Source organism: Marmota flaviventris, chromosome 5, assembly GCF_047511675.1.
Source record: "Marmota flaviventris isolate mMarFla1 chromosome 5, mMarFla1.hap1, whole genome shotgun sequence".
Lineage (NCBI taxonomy): Eukaryota > Metazoa > Chordata > Mammalia > Rodentia > Sciuridae > Marmota > Marmota flaviventris.
In genome coordinates this window covers 113,933,065-113,958,455 of record NC_092502.1, presented here as the reverse complement: position 1 = coordinate 113,958,455, position 25,391 = coordinate 113,933,065, and the positions used below count along the sequence as shown (strand labels likewise).

The following is a 25,391-nucleotide window of genomic DNA, read 5'->3' as shown; positions in this document are numbered from 1 at the left end:
TATTCTATCACATATATGTAAAGAATGGCTACTAGCAATATTTCAATGCAAATTATTTTTTGTAAAATAAAATTTAATTACTCTAAATGAAGTTAAGAGAAAATGTGTATATTAAAAAGAAAGAAAAATAAAATGTGTATATTTATCTCAAGGTAAGCTACTATAGAACCAAATTGGAATGGCTTTTTTTTTTTATTGAATCTATGAATAAAGAAGATTTGACTCTAGTATGGATCGAACACAATCTCTTATTGTTGCAGTCCACAAGGGAACATTATATTCTGGAGAAAAGGCCTTGAAATCCTCTATTCTATATAGTTGTGCTAAGGTATTTAACACTATTACTAAGTTCCTAATTTTAGCTTGTTGCACTTGGTGGAATTTTGTTTTCTTTTATATGTTATAAACCTTTTATTTTCTACAATACAAATATATTACCATTATGAAAGAAAGAAGGAAAGAAGAGAGAACAGCTTTTGTTTTAAGGAAATGAAGAAGATGAAGAAACAGGATATACTTCAAGATGAAATTAGAACTCTTGTTTTTATTCATTTATTTTTTGACTTTTTAAATTTTTTTGGTGGTACTGGGGATTGAACCCAGGGCCTTGTGCATGCAAGGCAAGCACTCTACCAACTGAGCCATATCCCCAGCAGAACTCTTATTTTTATTTGACAGAAGAGTATGAATTATGAAAAAATCCTCCAAGGATAGAAAGTGAAAATGTTGGCTTATGTATAGAGTTGAAAACCTCTGGTTCAGATATTAAAAGTAGTTATGGGATTACATATCATTCGAAAGCTGGTACTACACTCTGATTTCAGGTGGCTGGGTTCATATTCCAGCTCTGCAGCTTCCTAGTTACATGATCTTGTTCAGGCAGGTTATCTATTAACTGGCATCACAATTTATATTCTGATAAAGGTTGAACTGAAGGAGAGAAGGGAATAAAGGGCTTAGAAGAACTGTACACAGGTCAGGCTGTGAGGCTTGGATTAGTTTAGAAGTCTGGGCTCTCAGAAGTCTGATAATTGCTTCCATAAGTAGCTGAGGACACTTGGGAGCCATGAGCCTAAAGATTCATAATGGCCTTCTGTTTCATTCATTCTTTACCCAGAAGGCTCCTGGTACAGCAGACTCTATTTCCTGGGGAAAGTAAATTCACTCAGGAACCTAATGGCCTTAAGCAGTTTTTTTTTTTTTTTAACTAATTCAGAGCTTTTACTGTTTTTAAAATTAATTAATTAATTTCTTTTGCAATGCTGGGGATGGATCTGAGGGCCCTGCGCATGATAGGCAAGCTCTTCTATTGAGTTAACTTTCCAGCCCTGTTTTTCTTTCTTTTCCTATTTCTCTCATTCTTTCCTTTTCTTTCTTCTTCTTTTTTAGACAGGGTCTCACGAAATTGTCAGGGCTGGCCTCTAACTTGCCATCCTCCTGACTTAGCCTCCATAGTAGCTGATATTGTAGGCATGTACCACCATGCCTAAATTTAGCCCTGTTTTATTATTTTTTATATTGCAGATTTTTAAAAATTATCCATATTTCTGTTAATAAATGCCTTCCTTTCTTTTATTTTGTTGTTGAAATGCTGGGCATCAAACCAAGGGCCTTGCATATGCTATACAAATGCTTTACCACTGAGATAAACCCCCAGCCTCCCACTTCATTTCTTTTTTTCAACTTTATTTCCCCCCCTCGTATATATAGCATATTAAAATCATTCTAATTTTCTGGGTTTTAGGAAAGTTCACCGCTCCCCCCACTCCTACAAGTTTTTTTCCCTTCGCTTGCGCTTTTTTGTGTGATTTTTAACTCTCCTTGTCTCTGGTCACATGTTTTCTTCTAAAGACTTATTTCAATCAAAATATTTTATTTCAATTCTTAGTTAGTTTTGGGTCTTTTTTAAAAAATGATGTTAAGTCTATTTTTTCTCTTCTTCTATATGATCCCATAGTTTTCTCTAGTACTTGTCTTTTTTTTTTTTTTATAGAGAGAGAGAGAGAAAGAGAGAGAGAGAGAATTTTTTTTTTAATATTTATTTATTTATTTATTTTTCGGCAGACACAACATCTTTATTTGTACGTGGTGCTGAGGATCCAACCCAGGGCCGCGCGCATGCCACATCCCCAGCCCCAGCACTTGTCTTTTTTTTTTTTTAATTTAAAGATATTGATGGATCTTTATTTTATTCATTTATTTATATGTGGTGCTGAGAATGGATCTTTATTTTATTCATTTATTTATATGTGGTGCTGAGAATGAACACAACCTAGCCACAACTTCAGCCCCTTACTTTTCTTTTTAATAATTGACCAGAAGCAAATCCAAGGATGTATGAAGAAAGTTCATGTTTTAAACAGAAGAAAGAGGCTTTCTTTGTTACCTTCCCCACTCTGCAGCAACTCCTGTGCTAGCTTCCTTGGATCCTTCCACAGGCTTTTCCAGTCCTATTGGAAACTTAATCCATTAACCTGGGGGAATTAGGTAGTTAATTCACTTCAAGGCCTTAAACTCATTACACACCAGCACTTTTGATTTGCTAGAACAATTTGCTACCATCTCATCCTGTTCAACTCTTATTCTGAGGAACCTAGTACAGATAGATGTCTTTGGTATCCATGGGCATGGATTCCAGCCTTTCTGCAGATACCCAAATTGGAGGATGTTCAAGTCCTTTACATAAAATACAGAGTATTGGGCTGGTGGGTGTGGCTCACTGGTAGGCGCTGGTCTAGCATGCATAAGGTCCTGGGTTCAATCCCCAACACACACACACACACACACACACACACACACACACACTCACACATACACACATGATTAAAATGACACAGTATTTGATTACAACTTTGGTTGTAATTTGATTACATCTTCCTGTATAAATTAAATTATATCTAGATGATTTAACAAAATGTACTTGTTATATAGGTACATGGTGATTATATGGTATTGTTTTAAAAGGAACAATGACAAGAAAAATGTCTGTACATTTTCAGTACAGATGGAAGTTTTTCCTCCACATGTTTTCAATCCATGGTTGGTTGAATCCACAGATTTCAAACCCACTGTCCTGAGCAAGCTATGATATTGACACAGCTGGGTATTTTGTGTCTTTCCACAATGTCAGAATATTTTGGATAACAATAAATTCACAAGCCACATCACTTTCAGCAGCTTTAATTTACTAAATAATCATAGTTCACTTGGTAGAAATCTCAGGTTCTTTTATTCCATTCTGATCTTAATTGCTAATATCCATAACACTCAAGTCACATATCACACTTTATAAAAATGATATATAGGTTGTAGAACAGCTAAGAAAGAGTTAAGGCTGCCACAAGGTTTCAAGAGGCCATGTCAAGAGAAGAGGCAGAGAGCAGATACAAATGCAAAAGAATCACTGCAGGTAGTCAGATAAGATTAGGAACCAGTGCAGAACAGCTCAGGGTGCAGAATTTATTCAAGGTCTGGACAGTCAGTAGTTTCAAAGTGGGCTGCATCAAGCAGGGAGATCTAGCTGAGTGGAAGTCCAGAGGACAGAGTTGCAAGTTCATTTCCTGTCAACCTCTGACTTGTCCACTAAATGGTCCCACAAGATGATGGGTCAGTGTATGCCCCCTGGACCATGGTCTTAGGTTCCTCTCCTTTTATATTTTTCAAGGTTGCCTCACTTAGTGGTCTGATGTATTTAAGTTTGTAGGCCTGGTTTCTCAGATATGGATTTGATATGCCCATGCATCCATGTGCCCCTGATTTAATTTGATAAGTTCACAGGTGGTAATTTTTATTAACACAATTAATTTATCTGTTTGTACCTTATGACTGTGCTGTGCAGCTGGGGATTATCCTTTTGGATAAGTTCTGTGCTTTAGCACTTGCACTCAAAATGAAGAGCTCAGGACAAATTGCTGCTTTAAAAAAAAAAAAAAAAAAGGAGTAACTCACAGCTAGGTGCAGCCTGAAACTACTCCTCTATAAATCATGGAGTAACTCAGAGCAGGGCTCAGTCTGTTCTCCACACCTACAGATATTGAGGGCCAACTGTATCTTAAAATGCAAAGTTTCCAAAATACATAACCATCGGTATTTGTGTAAACTGTGGCAAATCCATACCCAGAAGTCTGGTCATCTATCTTAGAGGAACATTCCCCCAAAGGGGCTCACTAATACATGCCCAAGCCTAATCCTCTTGGGGTGATGCTGTAGAACTTCCTTATAGGCATTCATGCAGACTGGCACCAGAAAGACTCCATGTCTAGTTTTTAAAACCACATGTAAATGAGTTTGACTCCACCTTACATGTCATCAAATTGGTTCATTTCCTTTTCTGTCCAGGTCATAGGAGCACCCTTTGACTGTAGCTCAGTGTAGTTCATTCTGCTTGAAAAATTGAAAAGATCACCAGTAATCACAACAAAAGCTGGCTGCAGTTTTAATTATCCTGGGTTTTAAATGGGGTTATGCCACCCAGATTTTTAAAGCCCTTACATGTTTTCAAGTATATATTGGCTCTTTTTGTTTCTTTTTGAGAACTACTGGTTTGTGTCTACTGGGGATTAAACCCAGGCCTCACACACACTAGGCCAGCAAGCACCCTGCCACTGAACTATATCTGCAGCCTTGTTTATGTCTTTTATAAGTAGTTCAATTGGACTGTTGTTATTCTCTTTTGGACTTATAAGAGCTTTTTATATATTATGGATATTAACTATTTTTTCTTTTCTTTTAACCTGACATTTATCTTTTAACTTTGTTTACAGAGTCTTTTACCAACAGAAGTTTAAAATATTTAAGTAGTTTTATCTGCCAAACTTTTTGGTACTGGGGATGGAACCCTGGGGCACTCAACCACTGAGCTACATCCCCAGCCCTTTTTTGTATTTTATTTAGAGACAGGGTCCCACCGAGTTGCTTAGGGCCTCATTAAGTTGCTGAGGCTGGCTTTGAATTCACAACCATCAGGTCTCAGCCTCCTGAGCTGCTGGGATTATGGGCATGTGCACTGGCCTGGCTTTGTCTTATGTTTTTATTGCTATGTGGTGGCATGTGGTAGAGTCAGACACATACTAACGTGGAAAAGAACTGGGTTCTAATTATAGTTTTCCCAGCATCTAGGAGTGTGACTTTAGGCAATTCTTCAAACCTAAATTCTCTCACCTATAGAATGCAGTTGAACTTGAAGCAGTATCTCTAAGGTTCTTTCCTGCTTATTTAACCTTTACTGAAAATTCCCAGATTCTAGGGTTTAAAAGCTTATTTGCTTTAAGTAGACCCAAACATTGTCTCTGAAACAAATACTTCTCATTTTGCTTACCAATGTTTTTATAGTGTAAAATCAAGGTAGTGTCTGAATTATTAAAACTTGAGAATTTTCAGCCTCTGGACAAATAACTTGAATTTCTACATGAAATGTTTTAAGTTTATGCACAACATCCCTTATGGGTCATAGACTTTTTAAGGATAGACACTGCATTTAATATGGAATCTAAAATGCCGCAGTCTGGCTGGGCACAATTCAGGAGCCACTTGTCAAAAGAAACGAACTTTATTTTTAGAACCACACACACCAAACAAAACCGCTCCTCAGGAAAAACCCTCAGAGCCCAACTGCCACCACCGGCTTCCCACAAGCCTCTCTCCCAACCACAAGCCTCTCCACCTCCCACAATCCTCTTGCTCTTGAGGCCGATTGGCTGGGTCGCGTGGGCGGAGCCAAAAAAGTCCCCCAATGAGCAGCTCCGTGGTCTGAAAGGCAGGGAAACAGCCCAATGAGCCTCACTGCAGAGGAGCCAATCAGCAAGATGTTGCTGGGGCGCTGTGAGCCAATCATCAGCTGGCAGTCTGAAAGTTTGCTGGGGCCCCTTCGGCTGTGGCTCTCAACATCTTCCCCTCTCTGTTTAAACAACAAGAATGTGGCTTAGGGACCGTGCCTGCCTTAGGTTGTCCAATAGTACATATGGTCCTTACCCGTTATCGGATGAGCTGACCTCAAGGTGTCAGCCTCCTGTCTTAGGTTGGTACCATTGTAATAGGATCTTACCCGTCACTGACTACCGGTCCAGTATACAGCCACACCTGTGGAGAGGTCTTTGTACCAGCGGGGGGGGGGGGGTGAGGTTCTTTGCCTCACCTCTGTTGGCCCCCAAATTTTAGCTGAACGATCATGACAAGCAGAAGGGAGGAAGATACACCAAGCCAATTGACGGCTCCTTTTGGAAAAATTGTACCACCGATGACATCATCAGCAAAAATACCCCAACACTACCACAAGTCGCTGCACCAACAGATAGTTCACAATGCATACAGATGAGTTAAAAATGCATACAAGTGATACATAGTCCAGGCAAGTTCTGCAAGCAGTTCAGTGATGGCTATTGCAGAAGCTGTAGATTGGTTTCATCTTTGTCTTCACCGGCACTGGGATGAAGATAGGAATTCTGGCAATAATGGCTAAAGAAAAAATTATGTAACATTCCAGAAAGCACTAAAAGAAAACAATTTTCTTAATAATTTACATTGTCTTGAAGAGAATTATTAAATATAATGAAAAGGAAAGGTGAAAGTAAACAAACAGATCTGTTAACCTCCTTTTTTGTTCACATATTAAAACAATCCTCAACAGTTGTTTACCCAATTTAAATTAAACCATTTAAATCACGTGAATAAAAAAAAATATTTGGATCCATTTTTTCATGAGGGCTCATCATATATGATATATGGACATACGTACATTCAAACATATAACACAAAACACAAGTGTGCACACATAATATAATACATACAACACATAACATAATAGTAAAGGCCTTATAACTTTTTACAGGTGAAATCTCCATTGCAATGTTTAAAAACTCTATAGTCAAAAAAATAGAACTGATCAGCAAAACATTAACCTAGGTCTGTATGAGCTCAAAAAACAAAATAGAACTTCATGATATGGGAAAGGGCAATAATAAAATAGATATTGAAAAAAGCATCCTGATTCTGTCACAGATGTAAGAATAGCCAAACTGGAGTTCTGGATATCAGCTGTTATGGATTTGAGCCAAATCATCTTCTTTTTGGTCTGTAGAAATCGCTTTAGTTAATCTCTCTGGAATCCAAATCGGCTGCTGTTCTCCCTGTGGAAACACATAAACAGACCCCCGACTCCAGGCAATCACTGGGTCAGGACCTTAGTTAATCTCTCTGGAATCCAAATTGGCTGCTGTTCTCCCTGTGGAACACACAAACAGACCCCCGACTCCAGACAATTACTGGGTCAGGACCTTTCCATTGTCCTGTTAGAATATCCTTCCAAAGTACCTTGGGCTTATGTACATTTTTTGGACACATATGCCTTTCTGCAGCACTAAGCCCTGATGAATCCAAATTTAAAAAGTTTAGGGTAAAAAGGGTTATTTTAAGTTTATCTTTGGGGAATATATACCCCTTCCCAATTCCTTCTTTTTGCTTTAATAAGTACATTTTAATAGTTTGATGAGCTCTTTCAACTATGCCTTGTCCCTGTGGATTGTATGGGATTCCTGTTATATGAGTAATGCCAAATGATGAGCAAAATTGTTTAAAAGAGGTAGAAGTATAACCAGGGGCATTATCTGTTTTTAACTGTTTTGGAACGCCCACAGTGGCAAAATTTTGTAAGCAATGAGCTATAACATCTTTAGTTTTTTCTCCGGCATGAAGGGAGCCCATCAAAAATCCAGAAGAAGTATCAACTGTAACATGCAAATATTTTAATTTTCCAAATTCTGGCAAGTGTGTGACGTCCATCTGCCAAATATGGTTAGGTATCAATCCTCTAGGATTGACTCCAAGATTAACTTGTGGTAAGAAGGTCACACAATTTTGACATTGTTTTATTATTTGTCTAGCTTGTTCCTTAGTTATTTTAAAACGCTTTTGTAAAGTATTAGCATTGACATGGAACTTTTTATGAAAATTTGTAGCTTCTTCTAGTGTAGAGAAAATATGTATGTCATGTGTAGTTTTATCTGCTAAATCATTGCCCAAACTAAGGGCTCCAGGCAATCCTGTATGTGCCCTGATATGTCCTATAAAGAATGGATCTTTTCTGTCCCAGATTAGACTTTGTATAGTAGAAAGCAAAGAGAAAACATTAGAGGAAGGGGAAATCCTACCAGCATCTTCAAGGGATACTATAGCATTAACTATATACTGAGTATCAGAAAATAAATTAAATACAGAATCTTTAAACATCACAAAAGCTTGTAATACTTCATTAAGCTCTACCTTTTGAGCTGATTGTTTGGGTACTAAAAATGTAAAAGTTTGATCAGGTGTAACTATTACTGCTGTACCATTATTTGATCCATCAGTGAATATATTTGGAGCATTCATGATAGGTGTTTTTCTTGTTATTTTTGGAAAAATTACAGGATGCGATGACCAAAAAGACAATAAAGGATTAGATGGTAAGTGGTTATCAAATGAAACATTAGATTTGCACATGATTATTGCCCAAATATTTAACTCATTAGCTAACTCATCAATTTGATTCATAGTATATGGAGTAATAATTTTATTGGGAGAAATTCCAAACACTCCCTTTGCTGCTTTTATTCCTTTGAGTATTAATTGTCCTACAGCCTCAGGATACCTAGTAAGAATAGTGTTAGGAGAATAAGATAAATGTATCCATAATAATGGACCTTCTTGCCAAAATACTCCTGTAGGAATTATTTTTTGTTGGTAGTACAATAAATAATAAAGGCAAACTTATATCAATTCTATCCAAATGCATATTTTCCATATATGTTTCAATGATTTTTAATGCCTTTCTTGCTTCAGGCGTTAACATTCGGGGTGAATTTGGATCTGATGGACCTTTTTGGATATCAAATAAAGGTCCCAACTCCCCTGTTGGTATACCTAGATAAGGCCTTATCCAATGTATGTCTCCTAATAACTTTTGAAAGTCGTTAAGTGATTTGAGTTGATCTACTCGTATTTGAATTTTTGGTGGACGGACCATGGTTGACGATAATAGAACTCCTAAATAATTAATTGGAAAATTTAATTGTACTTTATCTATTGCTATCTCTAGATTATAATTTTTTAATAAGTTTGTAAGTGTGGCATAACATTCTAGCAATGTGCTTTTAGCTTTGTGTGCTAATAATACATCATCCATATAGTAAAATATTTGTAGTTCAGGATTTTGATTTCTAAGTGGCTGGATTACTTTGTTAACATAAATTTGACACATAGTTGGGCTGTTAGCCATCGCTTGAGGGAGTACTTTCCATTCATATCTCTGATCAGGACCTTCATGATTCAGTGCAGGGATAGTAAATGCAAAACGTGGACTGTCCTCAGGATGAATTTGAATTAAAAAAAAAAAAACAATCTTTAATATCTATAACTAAAACATACCAAGTTTTTGGCAAAGCAGACAACTGAGGAATCCCCGATTGAGCAGGTCCCATAATAACCATCTCGTTATTAATGGCTCTTAAATCTTGGTGCTGATAATGCCAAGGTCGCGGGTTCAATCCCCTACGGGCAACCAAATGCCGCAGTCTGGCTGGGCACAATTCAGGAGCCACTTGTCAAAAGAAACGAACTTTATTTTTAGAACCACACATGCCAAATAAAACCGCTCCTCAGGAAAAACCCTCAGAGCCCAACTGCCACCACCGGCTTCCCACAAGCCTCTCTCCCAACCACAAGCCTCTCCACCTCCCACAATCCTCTTGCTCTTGAGGCTGATTGGCTGGGTCGCGTGGGCGGAGCCAAAAAAAGTCCCCCAATGAGCAGCTCCGCGGTCTGAAAGGGCAGGGAAACAGCCCAATGAGCATCACCGCAGAGGAGCCAATTAGCTAGATGTTGCTGGGGCGCTGTGAGCCAATCATCAGCTGGCAGTCTGAAAGTTTGCTGGGGCCCCTTCGGCTGTGGCTCTCAACACTAAAATATGCATACTGTGGAGATACTATGTCAATGGCTTACGATATTTTCTTAATGATAAAAATGAATTGTTTTCTTACTGATTAAAGAGGGAAAAGGATGACTTTTATTTCTGTAATGTTTATAGTGTGCTTCAATGTTCATCATGTTGTTTGTAACTCATACTCATCCTACAAGATAAATAAGCTAGAGTTTATTTTTCCACTTCATAGATTGTAAATTATTGCATGGAGGAATTAAATGATTTATCCAAGGCCATCAGCTAGTACATGTTAAAATTGCAGTGCCTTAATTTTTCTTAATGATGACCACATTGATGAGAAAGAATTATTGGTTAGGTTTCATTACAATAGAACACAAAGTAGAAGTATCAGTTATTTATGAGGTAGGGTGGCCAGAAATCAAATAAATGAAATATAATATCAAGAATGAAGGCCTGGGGTCGTGGCTTAGTGGTAGAGCGCTTGCCTAGCATGTGCGAGGCCCTAGGTTTGATCCTTAGCACCACATAAAAACAAATAAATTAAATAAAGGTATTGTGTCCAACTACAAATAAAAAAAAAAAGAATGAAATAGAGGGGATGTGATTGTGGCTCAGTGGTAGAGCACTTGTTTAGCATGTGTGAGGCACGGGGTTCAATTCTCAGCACCACATATAAATAAATAAAAAATAAAGGTCCATCAATAACTAAAACATATATATATGTATATATACATATATATTAAAATATATATATGTATATATATTTTAATTTTTTTAAAAAAGAAAGAGATAGAAAAATTGTTGAAATTATAAAATGAAAGATTTGCAATCTATGAAAACTATTTCTTCTCTCCTGTTTACTTCTACAAACAAAAGTATTAATAAATATCCTTTGCAGAGAAGGCAGTATGTCTATTAATGATTTGGTATGCTGGAAATTTGAATGACATATTATATAAAGTTTAGCATAAGAAAAAAAGCCTCAGGGGGAATTTCGAGAGGTATCAAGAAGAAAAATGAAGTGTACATCATAGAGGAAAACTGGAATAAAAGGAAATTAAAAGCAATTAAAAACCAAGAAAGCTAAAATATTATATGGTTGATTGATGGTTGACATTAATTTAATGGCTTAAAAATAAAGGGATTGGACTAAGGGAAAACAGGACTGAGAGACATTTAAAATTATTTTACTATTAGCCAGGCATGGTGGTGCATGCTACTATAATACAAGGGACTCAGGAGGCTGATACAGGAAGATCTCAAGTTTGAGACCATATCTCAAAATAAAAATAAAAAAGGGCTGGAGGTGTATCTCAGCAGTAGAGAAACTCTGAATTAAATCCCCAGTTGCACAATAAATAAATAAATAAATACTATATTAGCATATTCAGAATTATTTTATAAGACCCAATTGAGGAATATAATTTTCCAAATACTTATTGACATATCGGTGATATTTATCCAGTATTATGGTTATGAAATGGTAGTCCTTGACAATATGGAGAGGATTTTTACTCTGAAATATGAATGACATGATGCTTAAATAAAAAAAGAAAGGTTTCTTTTCTTTCTTTGTAATATAACTGGCATTTTAGAGCAGAGCATTTTGTCTCTTACTACACCTCAAATTATGTTTCATAGTCATATATTGACTATTTTCATGACATTTTAAATGCTAAGCCATTTAATTTTTAAAATTTGTTCTCTTTAGTTATATATGACCATAGAATGTATTTTCACAAATTATACCTACATAGAGTATAACTTATTTTAATTAGGATACTATTCTTGTGGTTGTACATGATGCAAAGTTATCTTGGTCACGTATTCAAATACAAGGCTAGGATTAATTCTACTGTCCTTCCTATTCCCCTCCCCACTCCCTTCCCTTCATTCCCCTTTGTCAAATTCAATGGGCTTCTATTTTTGCCCTCTCCACCCGCAATAAGCGGGTTAGCATCCATATATCAGAGAGAACATTCAGCCTTTGGTTTTTAGGATTGGCTTATTTCACTTAACATGATATTCTCCAATTTCATCAATTTATCAGCAAATGCCATAATTTCATTCTTCTTTAAGGCTGAGTAATATTCCATTGTGTATATGTGTATGTGTGTGTGTGTGTGTGTGTATCTCACATTTTCTTTATCCATTCATCCACTGAAGGATACCTAGATTGTTTCCATAGCTTGGCTATTGTAAGTCGAGCTGCTATAAACACTGATGTAGCTGCGTCATTGTAGTATGCTGATTTTAAGTCCTTTGGGTATAAACTGAGGAGTGGGATAACTGGGTCAAAGGTGGCTCCATTCCAAGTTTTCTAAGGAACCTCCATACTATTTTCCATGGTGGTTGCACAAAGTTGCAGTCCCACCAACAATATATGAGAGTACATTTCTCCCTATATCCTCACCAACATTTATTGTTACTTGTATTCTTTTTTTTAAGAGAGAGAGAGAGAGAGAGAGAGAGAATTTTTTTAATATTTATTTTTTAGTTTTCGGTGGACAAAACATCTTTATTTTTTTATTTTTATGTGGTGCTGAGGATCGAATCCAGCGCCCCGAAGATGCCAGGCGAGCGCGCTACCACTTGAGCCACATCCCCAGCCCATTTGTATTCTTTTTTAAAAAATATTTTTAGTTGTAGATGGACACAATACCTTTATTTTGTTTATTTAGTTTTTTTTATGTGGTGCTGGGGATGGAACCCAATGCCTCATACGAGCTAGGAAAGAGTTCTACCACTGAGCTACACACCCCAGCCCACTTGTATTCTTTATAACTGCCATCCTGACTGGAGTGAGATGGAACCTCAGTATAGCTTTAATTTGAATTTCTCTAATTGCTAGAGAGTTGGACTTTTTTAATATATATATATTTGGGGGTGGGTGGGTAGGCACCAGGGATTGAACTCAGGGGCACTCAATTACTGAGCTGCATCCCCAACTCTGTTTACTATTTTATTTAGAGACAGGGTCTCACTCAGTTACTTAGCACCTTGCCTTTGCTGAGGCTGGCTTTGAACTTGTGATCATCCTGCTTCAGCCCCATCCCACCCGGCCAGCTGCTGGGATTACAGGGGTGCGCCACTGTGCCTGGCTTATATAGTTTTTGAAAATTTGTACTTCTTCTGTGAAGTGCTTGATCAGTTCCTTTGCCCATTTATTGATTGGGTTATTATCATACTTTTTTTGGTGTAAAGTTTTTTGAATTATTTGTATAACCAGGAGATTAATGCTCTATCTGAAGTGCAGGTGGTAAAGGTTTTCTCCCATTCTATTGGATCTCTGTTCATATTCTTGATTCTTTCCTTTGCTGTAAAGAAGCTTTTCACTTTGATTCTATCCCATTTAAAGCTAATCCATTTTAAAAAATAAAGTGCTGTAGAATTTTTTTTTAATTCATTAAGTGTGGTTTTAAGTGGGTAGTAAAAGAGTAACTTTGTTACCCAAAGAAAAATAATATTCTTAAGTGAAAGTTTGTACTGAAGGACAATAAGCATCCTGGTGTTTAAACTTCTTTTGTTGATTTAATATTGCCATGAGCTGGAAAGGGATGCATATTGTAATATGATAGAAATAGATCATGATTCATACTGAGGAAGTTTGGGGAGAGCAAGTGGATCAGAAGAAGGCAATGAAGTTGGTAATTGTTAGGGTGATCATCTGCCCCAGCTGGTCCAGGACAGTCCTGGTTTTACATTTGTTATCTCTATGTGAGTACTAATAATGTCTCCTTTTGTTTTAATATTTATTTTTTAGAAGTAGTTGAACACGATACCTTTAATTTATTTAATTTTTTTTAATGTGGTGCTGAGGATCAAACCCAGGGCCTCTCACATGCTAGAGGAGCGCTCTACCGCTGAACCACAACCCCCGCCCTAATAATGTCTCCTTTCACTCTCAAAATTTTCTAGTTTAAATAATAGACTATTGGTGTTTACAATAGTTTACAAAATGGACAGGTGAGAAAAAATGATTATCAAGCATATACGGTAGTTCCCCCTTATTCACGGTTTCACTTTCCATGGTTTCAGTTACCTATGGCCAACCATGGTCCAGAAATATTAAGTAGACAATTCTAGAAATGAACAATTCATAAGTTTTTAATTGCATGCTGTTCTGAGCAGTACAATAAAATCTCATGATGTTCTTCTCTATCCTGCCTGGGACATGAATCATCCCTTTATCTAGTATATTCATGTTGTATATGTTACCCACCCCTTAGTCACTTGGCTGCTGGCCCAGTTATCAGATTGACTGTCATGGGTTGTGCTTAAGGAACTCTTATGAAATAGACTAACCCTATGTCACAATGCCTACGTCATTTATCTGACTTCATCTCATCATGTAGGCATTGTATCATCTCACATCATCACAAAAAGGGTGAATATAGTACAGTAGGACATTTTGAAAGCAAGACCACATTCCATGCCTTTTATTACAGTATATTGTTATAATTGTTTTTTTATTGATGCTAGTCTTATTGTGCCTAATTTATAAATTTAACTTTCTCAAAGGTATGTATGTACGGGAGAAACAGTATATACAGGGTTTGGTACTATCTGCAGTTTCAGGTGTCCACTGGGAGGGGGGGGTCTCAGAACGTGTCCCCTGTGAATAAAGGGGGACTAATGTACTAGGGGAAAAAAGACTTCAAAACTTTTCAGAAATATTTTCACAAATAGAGGTAGACTTTCATTTTGATTCACAAAGTATCACTGAAAATATGCTTGAAAGGTAGAAACATGTTATAGGAGGAATGATTTCATTCCCAAAGTATTATATAACTCCTAATATTGGTTCCTACATGTATGCCTCTTTCAAGTCTAAGCATCCCTTTCTCACAGACCTGCCACCCTGACCTCCTGCTCCTTGTATCAAGGGACTAAGATGGAAGTGAAAATTGGAAGTCCTATTAAAACTACATAATATATATATGTAATATTGGTACTGGGGATTGAACTCAGAGGCACCCGACCACTGAGCCACATCCCCAGCCCTATTTTGTATTTTATTTAGGGTCTCAATGAGTTGCTTGGCGCCTAGCCGTTGCTGAGGCTGACTTTGAACTTGTGATTTTCCTGTCTCAGCATCCCAAGCCACTAGGTCATTATAGTATATTTTGATTTAATGGATCTAATATGTCTAGACTTCCTTTGAAACTAATCCTATGCCAGCTTGAAGATCCATTTTTCTCAAAACTACTGGGATACAGCTTTGTCTTTCGGTAACTAATTATTTGCTAGGAGTTGAGAAAAGGAGAAAAGAATGACTATTTCAAAACTTTCCTTGCCCTCTGCTACTTCAGTCTCCCTAATACTTGTGTACAGTTGCTTGTCTGGCATGGGGAAATGATGGGGTCCCTTTTGAAAACAGTGGACATGCTCTCTTAGGACACTTTTTTCTCATTTTTTTTTCTTATGGATGCTGTGTACATTCCCTGGAATGCTTATGGCCTTAAGGCTGTCCTTCAGATAAAGTGGCTTATCACTAGCAGAAAGTATTCTTTTCCTGAGCTCAGGCTTTGGTGAGGGTAAATCCCAAAGAAAAGATTCCCCCACTTTCACAGAGAATCATTTAGAGAAATCATAATGGAGAAGATGAAGCTTTATTATCAACACACATTAACTTACTCTCTAAGGTGGTGTTGGGATTCAGTTAATCATTACAGAATCACAGCTAGGCAGCTTAGCTTAAGGTGGGGTTTTAGTTCTCTGTTTAATCATAAATAAAAATTTCAGTCCATCTTTAGTCCAAGGTCCTGTGGGAGGACTTTCAAAGGAAACCAATCTGTAAAGCATGGAATAGGAATGTCTCATATAAAAGAACAAATGAAGATTTGACTATATTTGTCTGCATTGCTCATATGAGTTAGAACTAAGTAGTCAGTGATGAATAATGAAGATAAATCATTATTTCTGAATATTGATTACCCTGATTGTATGTTTTCATTTCACGGATACAGATTCCTGGGAAAGTACTTTATAAAGGGATAATTAAAGAAATATTTTACAAAATAGATAATTATTGACAAGTGTATCCTTGCTTCCATTCTCTCTCTCTTTTGTGGTGCTAGGGATCAAACCCAAGACCCTGTGTATGCCAGGCAAACACTCTACCACTAAGCTACACCCCTAAACCTACCTTTCAATTTTTGAGTCAGGGTCTCACTAAATTGCTGAGGTTGGCCTTGAATTTGGGATCCTCCTGCCTTAACCTTTAAAGTTACCTGGGTTTACAGATGTTCTATTCTTTTAAGGCCAGTGTTTTAGGGTTCATTGTTATAGTTTGAGTAAGCAGAACCTACTTGGCCATTAAGTAGGAGTAATTTTTTTTTTCATGTACTCCTCTATGCTCCCTCTATTGCACAGAGGAATGAAAGGCCCTTTTCCCTGTTCTATCTTCTCAGCATCAGCATGTTATGTTTTTCTCTTCCATCAAAATCTGCTTTAGAGAAACAATCTGATGAATTAGATGTAAGTGGCTTTTGAAGCTTAAAACATTAGGGTTTTTGGATTATGGTTTTATACTAGAGTAACTACTCAGAGGGATAAAACTCTAATAGCAGAATTTCAGGTGATGGGGAGAAAGGATTTTGGTGCTACAGCCTTTTCTAGCCTGAATGATTCTTACCCAGATGAATTCTCAGAATGAGTTAAAATGAAGGCTGGGTCAAGTCTTATCCTAGAAGACTTGATCAGTCCTACTTATTTAAGTTTGGAGAGATGGATTAGGTTTACTTGAATTTATGGTATTTCACTAGAATCCTAGAATCTAGCTGATTTCCCATTGATATGGGAGATATTCCACTCTGGGATGCTTTAGGAAAGGGGCCCTTTCAGCTCAAGCTATGCCACCGAGTTCTGATCAGACCCTAACCAGTTTTTCAAAGATATCTTTCTAGTGAGTATGAAAGACAGCTCATCCAACTCTTTGGCTTTTTATGCAGTTAAGATTCATATTCATATAAAACACCAACTTGGTATCACCAGTATATCTGCCATTTTCTAGCTTCTGGCTAACGCTCTTTTAATTCAGCACTAAATGCTTTGGTACTATTGTAAATGTTCAATTTCTGCTCTAAGGAACTAAGACAGTGTTAATTTCATCAGTTCTGGATGTAGTTAACACGATCCCATATCTATTCAGAATGACTTGAATATCTCTTGAGTTACTTCAAATGTTTGTCACCAGCATAGAACTCACTTCAGTAAACAATTCTTTGGTGGACTTTACATACTCCTTCCTTTGGGTGCAAGCCAAAAATATTCTGCATATAACTCTTTACTCAAACTTGGTAATAAACAATTATCTCTGGAATACAGATGGAAGAACTGAACTAGTGACTTCAGGGACCCAGAGTCTAATTATCATCACTGTACACAGTTAAGTACAGCAGGGAGTTGGGGGTGTTTGACGGTTTGCTGCGTATCTATTCCGTTTCTTCTCTGGGTAAAACAAGGACGTCTTGTTAACATATTTAAAGCAGTAACTGCAAAAACTGTGCAATGTTATGGTTGAAGCTTTCTATGCCATATGTGTTGACAGAATGCTTGAGTCTCTCTCCGCAATAAACGCAAACCCTGCCAGGCTGAAGTATCAGGGCCAGCGCAATTCAACGACTGCACCACAGAACCTGCTGGGGTTGGAAGCCCTTGTCGCATTCGCAGTGTATCCACTGTTCCTCTAACAAAGGGACTATCTTGAGGCAATTTCGCGGGCCATTTTTTCCCCTCCCAGCGCCAGCTTTGTCTCCCCACCCGTGTGAGGCTGAGACTTGGAGGAGCCCCAGCTGCGTGGCTGTGCGAGCAAGCTCGGTGTCAGGGCCGGCGTGGGAAGGTTCACAGAGCTGTCGCGGTGGTTTCCTGCAACCTGAGAGTGCCATGAGAGGAAGTTGGAGTGCTGTAGCTGAAAGAGATACCTGCTGCCTTTAAATCGGGGCTGGACTTGAACAACCTCTGCACCGATTACTGTCGTACAAAGAAACTCGAGAAGCCAAGGCGGCGGAGGCCTGGTGGACTTTCGGTCTACTGGGTTGGGCGCAGGATAGCGAGGAGCCAACCCCGGGTCAGCGTCTTCAGTGTTCCCCACTCGGCGGGCTGAGCAGCCGGCTGAGGACCTCCTGGCGCTGAGGCCTCCAGGCGCGCCTCGCACGCGAACCCGCGGCCCCTCCCCCCCGGCCAGGGTCCCGACCAGGCCCGCCGCCCCCCGCCGCGGCGGACGTCGGCCCGCGCCGCCCCCGCGCGCTGACTGGCTCGCGCCTGCCTTCAGCCGGGCTGTTGGCGGTTGGGGCGCAGCCGGCAGGAGGCCGCCCCGCCCCCGCCGCGCGCAGCCTACCCGCCCCCCGCCGCCACCGGGGCGGTGGCGCTGTTGCCGCCGCGGCCTGTGAGCAGCGTCTCCCCTCCGCCCCAACCCCGTTCCTCCTCCTTTCTCTCCTCTCTCTCTCCCTCCCTTCTCCTCCCCTCGCTGTCTCTCGCTCGAGTGAATGTGGCGCGGCGGCGCGGGACGCAGCCTCGGTCCCTGCCGCGGCCCCGCGAGCTCCTGAGGAGACCCGGCTGCAGCCCGCGCCACCTCCTGCGCTTCCTGGGGAATCCTCCACCTCTGGGGGAGAAGAACTAGGAGGGCCGAGGAGGAACGGCGGCGGGAAAACGGGAGAGGAAGAGGGTCCGAGGGCCAGAGGAGAAGGCGGGGAGGGACGGACGGAAGGACGGACGGCCCGACGGACGGCCCGGGGAGGGGGCCGCCATCCAGCCTGCGGCCCCTCGGCTCGGGCTCAGGGCGGCGGCGACAGTGGCGGCGCGGACGAAGGGCGCGGCAGGCGCTATCGAGACAATAACCCCACCGCACGGCTCTGGGGGCGGCGGCGAGGAGGAGGAGGAGGCGGCGGAGGCGGCGGCCTAGCGCGGCCAAAGCTAGCCCAGCGTCCGGGCCGCGTCTTCGTCCCCGCTGGCCGTGCTCCGCCGCCGTCGGGTGTGCGCGGCGCGCCGGGCGCCCGGAGCCGGAGGCTCGCGGCGGACGCCCCCTCCCCTCCCCCTCGGCGGCGCGCGCGGAGCTGGTTTTCCGGGTTCCCCTGGACCGAGCTGGATCCTGCTTTTCGCCAAGGCAGGAAGTGAGTTTCGCACGGCAATTCCGGGCGGTGTCACGAGTGAAAAGTTTTTTTTTTTTTTCTCCTTTCGGCGGAGATCCTAGTTGGGGCTGGGAAACTCCTGCAAAACTTGAGGCCAGGAAGCCAGCCCGCATCCCAACCCCCACCAAAGCAACCCACTCTTCTTCGGGAGGCCACTGCACATCCGCTCTTACCCGAGAGAGAAATTCGGCTGGATCCTAAGTGACTAATGAAGGGAAGGAAATCATGTCAAGCGGAGCCTTGAGAAAGCTGCCCTGAGACACTGTCCGACCGAAAGGTAATTTTCACGAAAGTGTCTAGAAGTCGCGAAGTTCGTGGGCCGGAAAACAGGCGATAGTATTTTTACTTTGCTCGAGTCGACGTGCATTCTTTTTTCAAGTTAAGAGTGGGTAGCATTTTAGGAGCTAAATAGTAGACCTGATTTTTCTCCTCCTCCTACCATCTGGACTCTTTTCTTTTCTCTTTTTATAAGGGGTTGTAAGAATGCGGTGGGACGAAAAGTTTTCCGCAATCGGAAGAAAGAGTGCCTTTGTTCAGCACAGGTCCCGAAGTTTTAGGTTTTCGGAACATATACATTGTATATTAAGTTGCTGAAACTGGCAACTTTTGTTTTGGAAGAAAGGTCGCTGGAGCGAGTGATTTGCTGTTATTGAGATGGCTGCCGCATTTGTTTATGTTGATGCGGATTGTTTTGGTTTCTGCGATAATCGTTTATGGAGACACTTTTGTTCAAACCCTTATAAATGTATTTGCTTGGACTTTAGTTGTTTTTCAGGGCGAGGTAATAGATTTCTTTATTTGTTCTTTTCAAACGTTTTGTACCCTGTAATGCTTGTTTGGTTAATTGAAAGCATATGTCTGCTAGAAATGTAACAGATCCATTACGAAGAAAAAGGACGGTGTAAGGGTTACAGAGAGAGAGAGAGGTATGATTAAAAAAACAACACACACTTGGAAGTAGTTGATTTGTTAGGACTTCTCTACTTCAGAAGAGCCTATATAGGAAGGGAAGTAAAACGCTTAAAATGATTTTCATGGCAGTCACGTTGATGGTGATAAAATGTGCTTTATGAACTGTCCGATCTTCAGATTTTTGTGTTCTCCTGATTTTGTTTGGTTCTGTCTGATAAGTGTTAGGTACCTACTGAGTGGGTGGGAATTTGTCAAGCGTGGCAGACATTCCACCAGTCAGAGTTATGAGCATTTCTGAGCCAATGGGTAGGCTTCATAGATCAAACTAGTTTTGGTTGCAGCAAACCCGAAATGTTGTTTTAGTGTGTGTCTTTTTTAGTTTTATTCCAGTGCTGTTGTGGTAAAGAGAGGTCAAAGATAATAATGTGCTTTTGAACAAATATTAAATAAGAGATTCTCTTGGTCGGTATATCTTAAATGTAAACTGATGTTTAATTAATTATATGCTACCAAAGTTATTACCGGAAACTGAGGGAAAAGGGTTGGCTTTCTTTAGTTCAAAGAAAAAAGGTAGGTTTTAAAGATCAGGATCTAGTTATTCCACAACTTGTTCTTGGCTACTTCATCTTTAAGTATATTTCAAAAAGAGAATCTTTTAACTATTACTATGTATTGTTTTGTTCCTAGAGCCCGGTGTCTGAAGTTTTTTTTTTTTCTCCTTTCAATTTTTGGTAAAATTTGTGAACCATCCAGTAATTCCTGTAAGTCTGAGTAGCTTTATCGAGGATTTTAAAGTGCATAACTGATCTGCTTTATGATTTTGGATGATTTTAGGCAGCAAAGGAGATTATTCTTGGGCATTTAAAAGTGGGGAACAAAATAAATGACATTGAACTTCAGTTTCCTTATAAGGTTTATACTTGGCCCCAGAGCAACAAAGCCTTAATAGAGCAAGTCTTTTTTTTTTTTTTTTTTTTTTTTACAGAGACTTAGCACTTAGTGAAGATGTTTTTCCATGTTTGTAACTTTTATATTAAAAAAGTTTCATCACGCTTAAAAATGATTGTTTAAACTCCTGTTTTTAGAGATAGTTGCCCCCCCCCCCCCCCTCCAATTTAGGGAAAAATAAGTAGGATGTTTTAAGTTCTGATAACATAGTTTTAAAAGTGAGGTGTTCACTTTGTAATTATCTTTAGTTCCTTTCCCCCTTCAGTAAGGCATAATTTACTTTGTAGTTTACTTCAAATTAAATTTTGTTAGCTTAGCACTGAATGAGTTTTAGGTTTTATACTGTTGTCAAACTATAAATATTTTCAAAGCCTTGTTTATAAATGTGACAGGTTTACAAAGAGGCTTAGAAAGGACAGTTAAAATATTTCAAAATGATTTAAAAGTTTGTGTATTAGTATTGTGTGTGTTTTCTTAAACTGGCAAATATAGAGTACTTCCAGAGCTTTTGCTTATATTGCACAAAACGCACATATAAAGTCTCTGTATTGAAAGTAATCATGAATTTTCAGATCATCATCTAGTAGGTATTGAGTTATGAAGTCTCCTTGCCACTTGGGATCAATCTATTGTGAACTTCATGTATAAAAAGCCTATAGAGGTTCAGATGTGGAAACCAAATTTTTGTTATGTGCTACTTTGTGTCATTGGTAAATCTCTAAAGTTATTATTTTAGACATTATTGGTATTGAGCTATTGGTAGTAAACAGTATCTTCTAAGAAATACTTTACAATTTCAGAAAATTTGGTGCATATTTAGGCATTTGTTTGAAATAATTACCTATGGATAATATGATTTAGATTTTAAGGCTTTTTTTTTTTAAAGAAATAGATTATGGAAGTATTTACAGAGTATTTGGGGTTTTGATGAATTTTAGTGATGTTGGATAGCAGAATTAATTTTTTTTTTTTTGTAATTGCTACTATTTTCCACATTCTCTTTAAATACTCATACTTTGTTTTTTGTATTATCATTTTGACCCTTTTGTCTTGCTCATTCATTCTTTTTTTGGTACATGCTTTTTGGACTATTTATGTTATAAACCTCTGAAGGTGTCTTTTTTTCCTTTTCTGAACTGTTCATGATAGATTATGCAACTTTTGAATATATACTGTTATTTCCATGGTAAATCTATATGTGAATTATGCTCTATAATATCTGCTTTTGAATTATCTCAAGAAATTTGTTAATTTCTGCCTTGTACTTTTTAAAAATTTTTGTTTTCTCTTTCTGGGTTCCTGTCAACACTAACTCCTGAACTATGCTACTTCCATTTTTCAGATTTACTGTTTAGTTTTCTCCAGTCTTTGGTTTCCTACCTGTAAAAAAGAAATCTAATTATTGTTCAGCTTTCTCTTCTAATTCCTTTAGGTTCCTATTTTTATAGTTAGCTTCATTTACTTCCCCTATTTGTCCATGTCTACCAGTTATTTATTAATTATGTTTTGCCTTTCCCTTCTTTTTCAAACTTTATTAGTCTGCTTATTATCTCAAAAAACTGTTCAAAACATGCAGTAGAAAAAATTTGATCAGCCCCATTTAATTTTGAATATTCCTTTTGTATTCCATCTTGGTATACATGTCAGTATTTTGTTTTGATATGCATTAATATACTGATTTGTTTTTATTTAGTTTGTTTCCTCAGTTTCCTTCTTTCTCTTTAATGTCCTTAGGATTAACTGTTGAAATCACATTAGATTGTTAAACATTCTCATGTCTTGACACTCTGCAACCTCCCTACCTGACTGTTGTTGTTGTTTTTGGTGTGTGTGTGTGTGTGTGTGTGTGTGTGTGTTTAGCCTCTCTAAATGTACATGTGTTTATGGGTATCTTCCTTCTCCTTTTTGTTTCTTTCTTTGCTTTTTTAAATGTTCCTAAAATTTTGAAGTTGCCTATTTTTTTCTCCTGTGAGATAAGCACATGGGCACTCTATTCACACTTCAAATTTTGTTCCAGGCCACATTAGGTGAAGGTCTTGCCAGTCTTTATAAATGATGGCATGTGAGACAGTAGAAAAGAAGAATATCTAAAAATTAGCTTAATAAACTCTACTACTGTTTGGAAGTCATTTATACATTAATAAATTCAGATATAGAGAATATATAGAAAAACGAGAAGATAAAAAGATGATATTATGTAATCAAATATGTAAAATAAAGTTTTTGGGCTTCAATTTTAAGGACATCCTTATTCAAAGTCCATTTACTTTTGTACATAGTGAGCTCTTGGCTTTTTGGTGTGTAAGAAGGGGGTAAGAAATGCACATTGACAACATCATGTAGTTATGACCTGTGGTATTACAGTGAGGGAATAGAAAAATGGAAAGAAGACTGAATAACTTAGAAGATATAAGTGCTTCTCAACTTAAGATGAGAAGCACTTATATCGTCTAAGATAAACCTATCATAACAGGAAAATATTGTAAGTCAAGAAAGCATTTAAGAGGCTAGGGCTGTAGCTCAGTGGTAGAGCACTTGCCTAGCATGAGTGAGGCACTGGGTTGATTCTCAGCACTGCATTTAAATAAATAAAATAAAGGTTCATTGACAATTAAAAAAAAAAAAAAAAGAAGAAGAAGAAGAAGAATGCATAGAATGTACCTAACCTGAACATAATGGCTTAGTCTCACCATTTTTTTTTTTTTTTTGGTACCAGGATTGAACCCAGTGATGCTTAACTATTTTTTTTTTTTTTATATTTTATTTAGAGATGGGGTCTTGCTGAGTTGCTTTAGGACCTTGCTAAGTTGCTGAGGCTGACTTTGAAGTCGCAGTCTTCCTGCCTCAGTCTCCCAAATTGCTGGGAATTTAGGCAGCCTACCCTATCTTAAATGTGCTCAGAATACTTCCATTAGTCTACAACTGGGCAAAATTGTCTAACACAAAGCTCATTTTATAATAAGGGGTAGAAAAAAATCTCATGTAATTTATTGAATACCTGAATTCAAAGAAACAACAACAACAAATAACAAAACCCCTGCAACCCAGTAGAGTATTGATAGTTTACTCTCAATCTTGTTCCATGGTTTGTGAGAGCATATTGTATATGTTGTATATGCTTTGCTAGCTGGGGAAAAGATCAAAATTTGAAGTATGGTTTCTTTTCCCCCCCTTTTTTTTTTTTGTGTGTGTGTGTGTGGTACTGGGGATTGAACCCATTAAATTATAGTTTCTACCAAACGCATATCACTTTAAAAAAAATTTGTTCTAATTAGCTGTATATGACAATAGAATGCATTTTGACACATTGTACCCAAATGGAGCACAGCTTCTCATTCCTTTGGCTGTAAGCGGTGCAGAGTCACACCAGTCATATAATCATACATGTATGTAGGTTAATAATGTCCCTCTCATTCCATTGTCCTTCCCACTCCCTCCTTTCTCCTCACTTCCCTCTGCCCTACTGAAACTTCCTTCATCTCCACCCCCCGCCCCCCGAATTATGGATCAACATCCGCTTATCAGAGAAAACATTTGGCCTTTGGTTTTTTGGGGATTAGCTTACTTTGCTTAGCATGATATTCTCCAACTCCATCCATTTACCTGCATATGCCATAATTTCATTTTTCTTTATGGCTGAGTAATATTCCTTTGTGTATATATACTACATTTTCTTAATCTGTTCCTCTGTTGAAGGGCATCTAGGTTGGTTCCATAGTTTAGCTATAAACTTGATATGGCTGCATCACTATAGGATGCTGATTTTAAGTCTTTTGGGTATACAGTGAGGAATGAGACAGCGAGTCAAATAGTGGTTCCATTCCAAGTTTCCTGAGGAACCTCCACACTGCTTTCCAGATGCATATCACTTTTGCATTATTGTAAAGAGGAAAAATTTTAAGGTGAACCATCAAGTCAGGGATCATATCTAGAGTAGTTTGGGACTACTTACTTTGCGGCAGAGTGCCTTATACATTTCATTTGCCTGTCAGAAGTCATTTTATTATAAGATGGATAATTATAAGAAATAGTCATAGCCCTAAGTCCTCCGTTCTCAAACTTTTTGGTCTTAGAATCCTTTAATCTTACAAATTACTGAGAACCCAGAATTTTTGGCTTATGTGGTCTATTTACTGTATTTCCTGTATTATAAGCTAAAACAAACTTAAAATACTAAATATTGTTCTAATAAAAATATAACTACTTTCCAAAACAAATAACAATTTGTATCTTGGTATCCATGGAAGATTGTTCCAGGGCCTAACCTTTCATACCCAAATCTGTGGATGCTAAAGTCTCTTATATATAAAATGGTATAGTATTTTCATATAACATACATAGTCCTCCCTATGTACTTTAAATTATATATGTATGTATATATCTATTACTTAAATACCTAATACAGTGTAAGTGCTAAAAGTCTCTATGTGTTCAGAACAGATGCAATTTTTTTCTTCCTAATATTTTCAGTGAATGAATGATTGTGA

The 25,391-nt window shown here is 38.5% G+C and overlaps 1 protein-coding gene and 1 non-coding gene across 6 annotated transcripts in view; one reads left to right on the top strand and one right to left on the bottom strand.

The window, feature by feature from the left end:
- Window positions 1-578: 578 nt before the first annotated feature.
- Window positions 579-651, bottom strand: Trnaa-ugc (transfer RNA alanine (anticodon UGC)). Its single transcript has one exon. It is a non-coding gene; the product is annotated as a tRNA-Ala (tRNA).
- Window positions 652-19,026: 18,375 nt separating this feature from the next.
- Erbin (erbb2 interacting protein) overlaps window positions 19,027-25,391 on the top strand; it is a 137,417-nt gene continuing 131,052 nt past the window's right edge. For all 5 annotated transcript variants that reach the window (XM_027951576.2, XM_071612555.1, XM_071612553.1 and 2 more), the window contains exon 1: window positions 19,027-19,321. The gene's annotated coding sequence lies outside the window, so the exon portion shown is untranslated. The remainder of the gene's footprint in view (window positions 19,322-25,391) is intronic.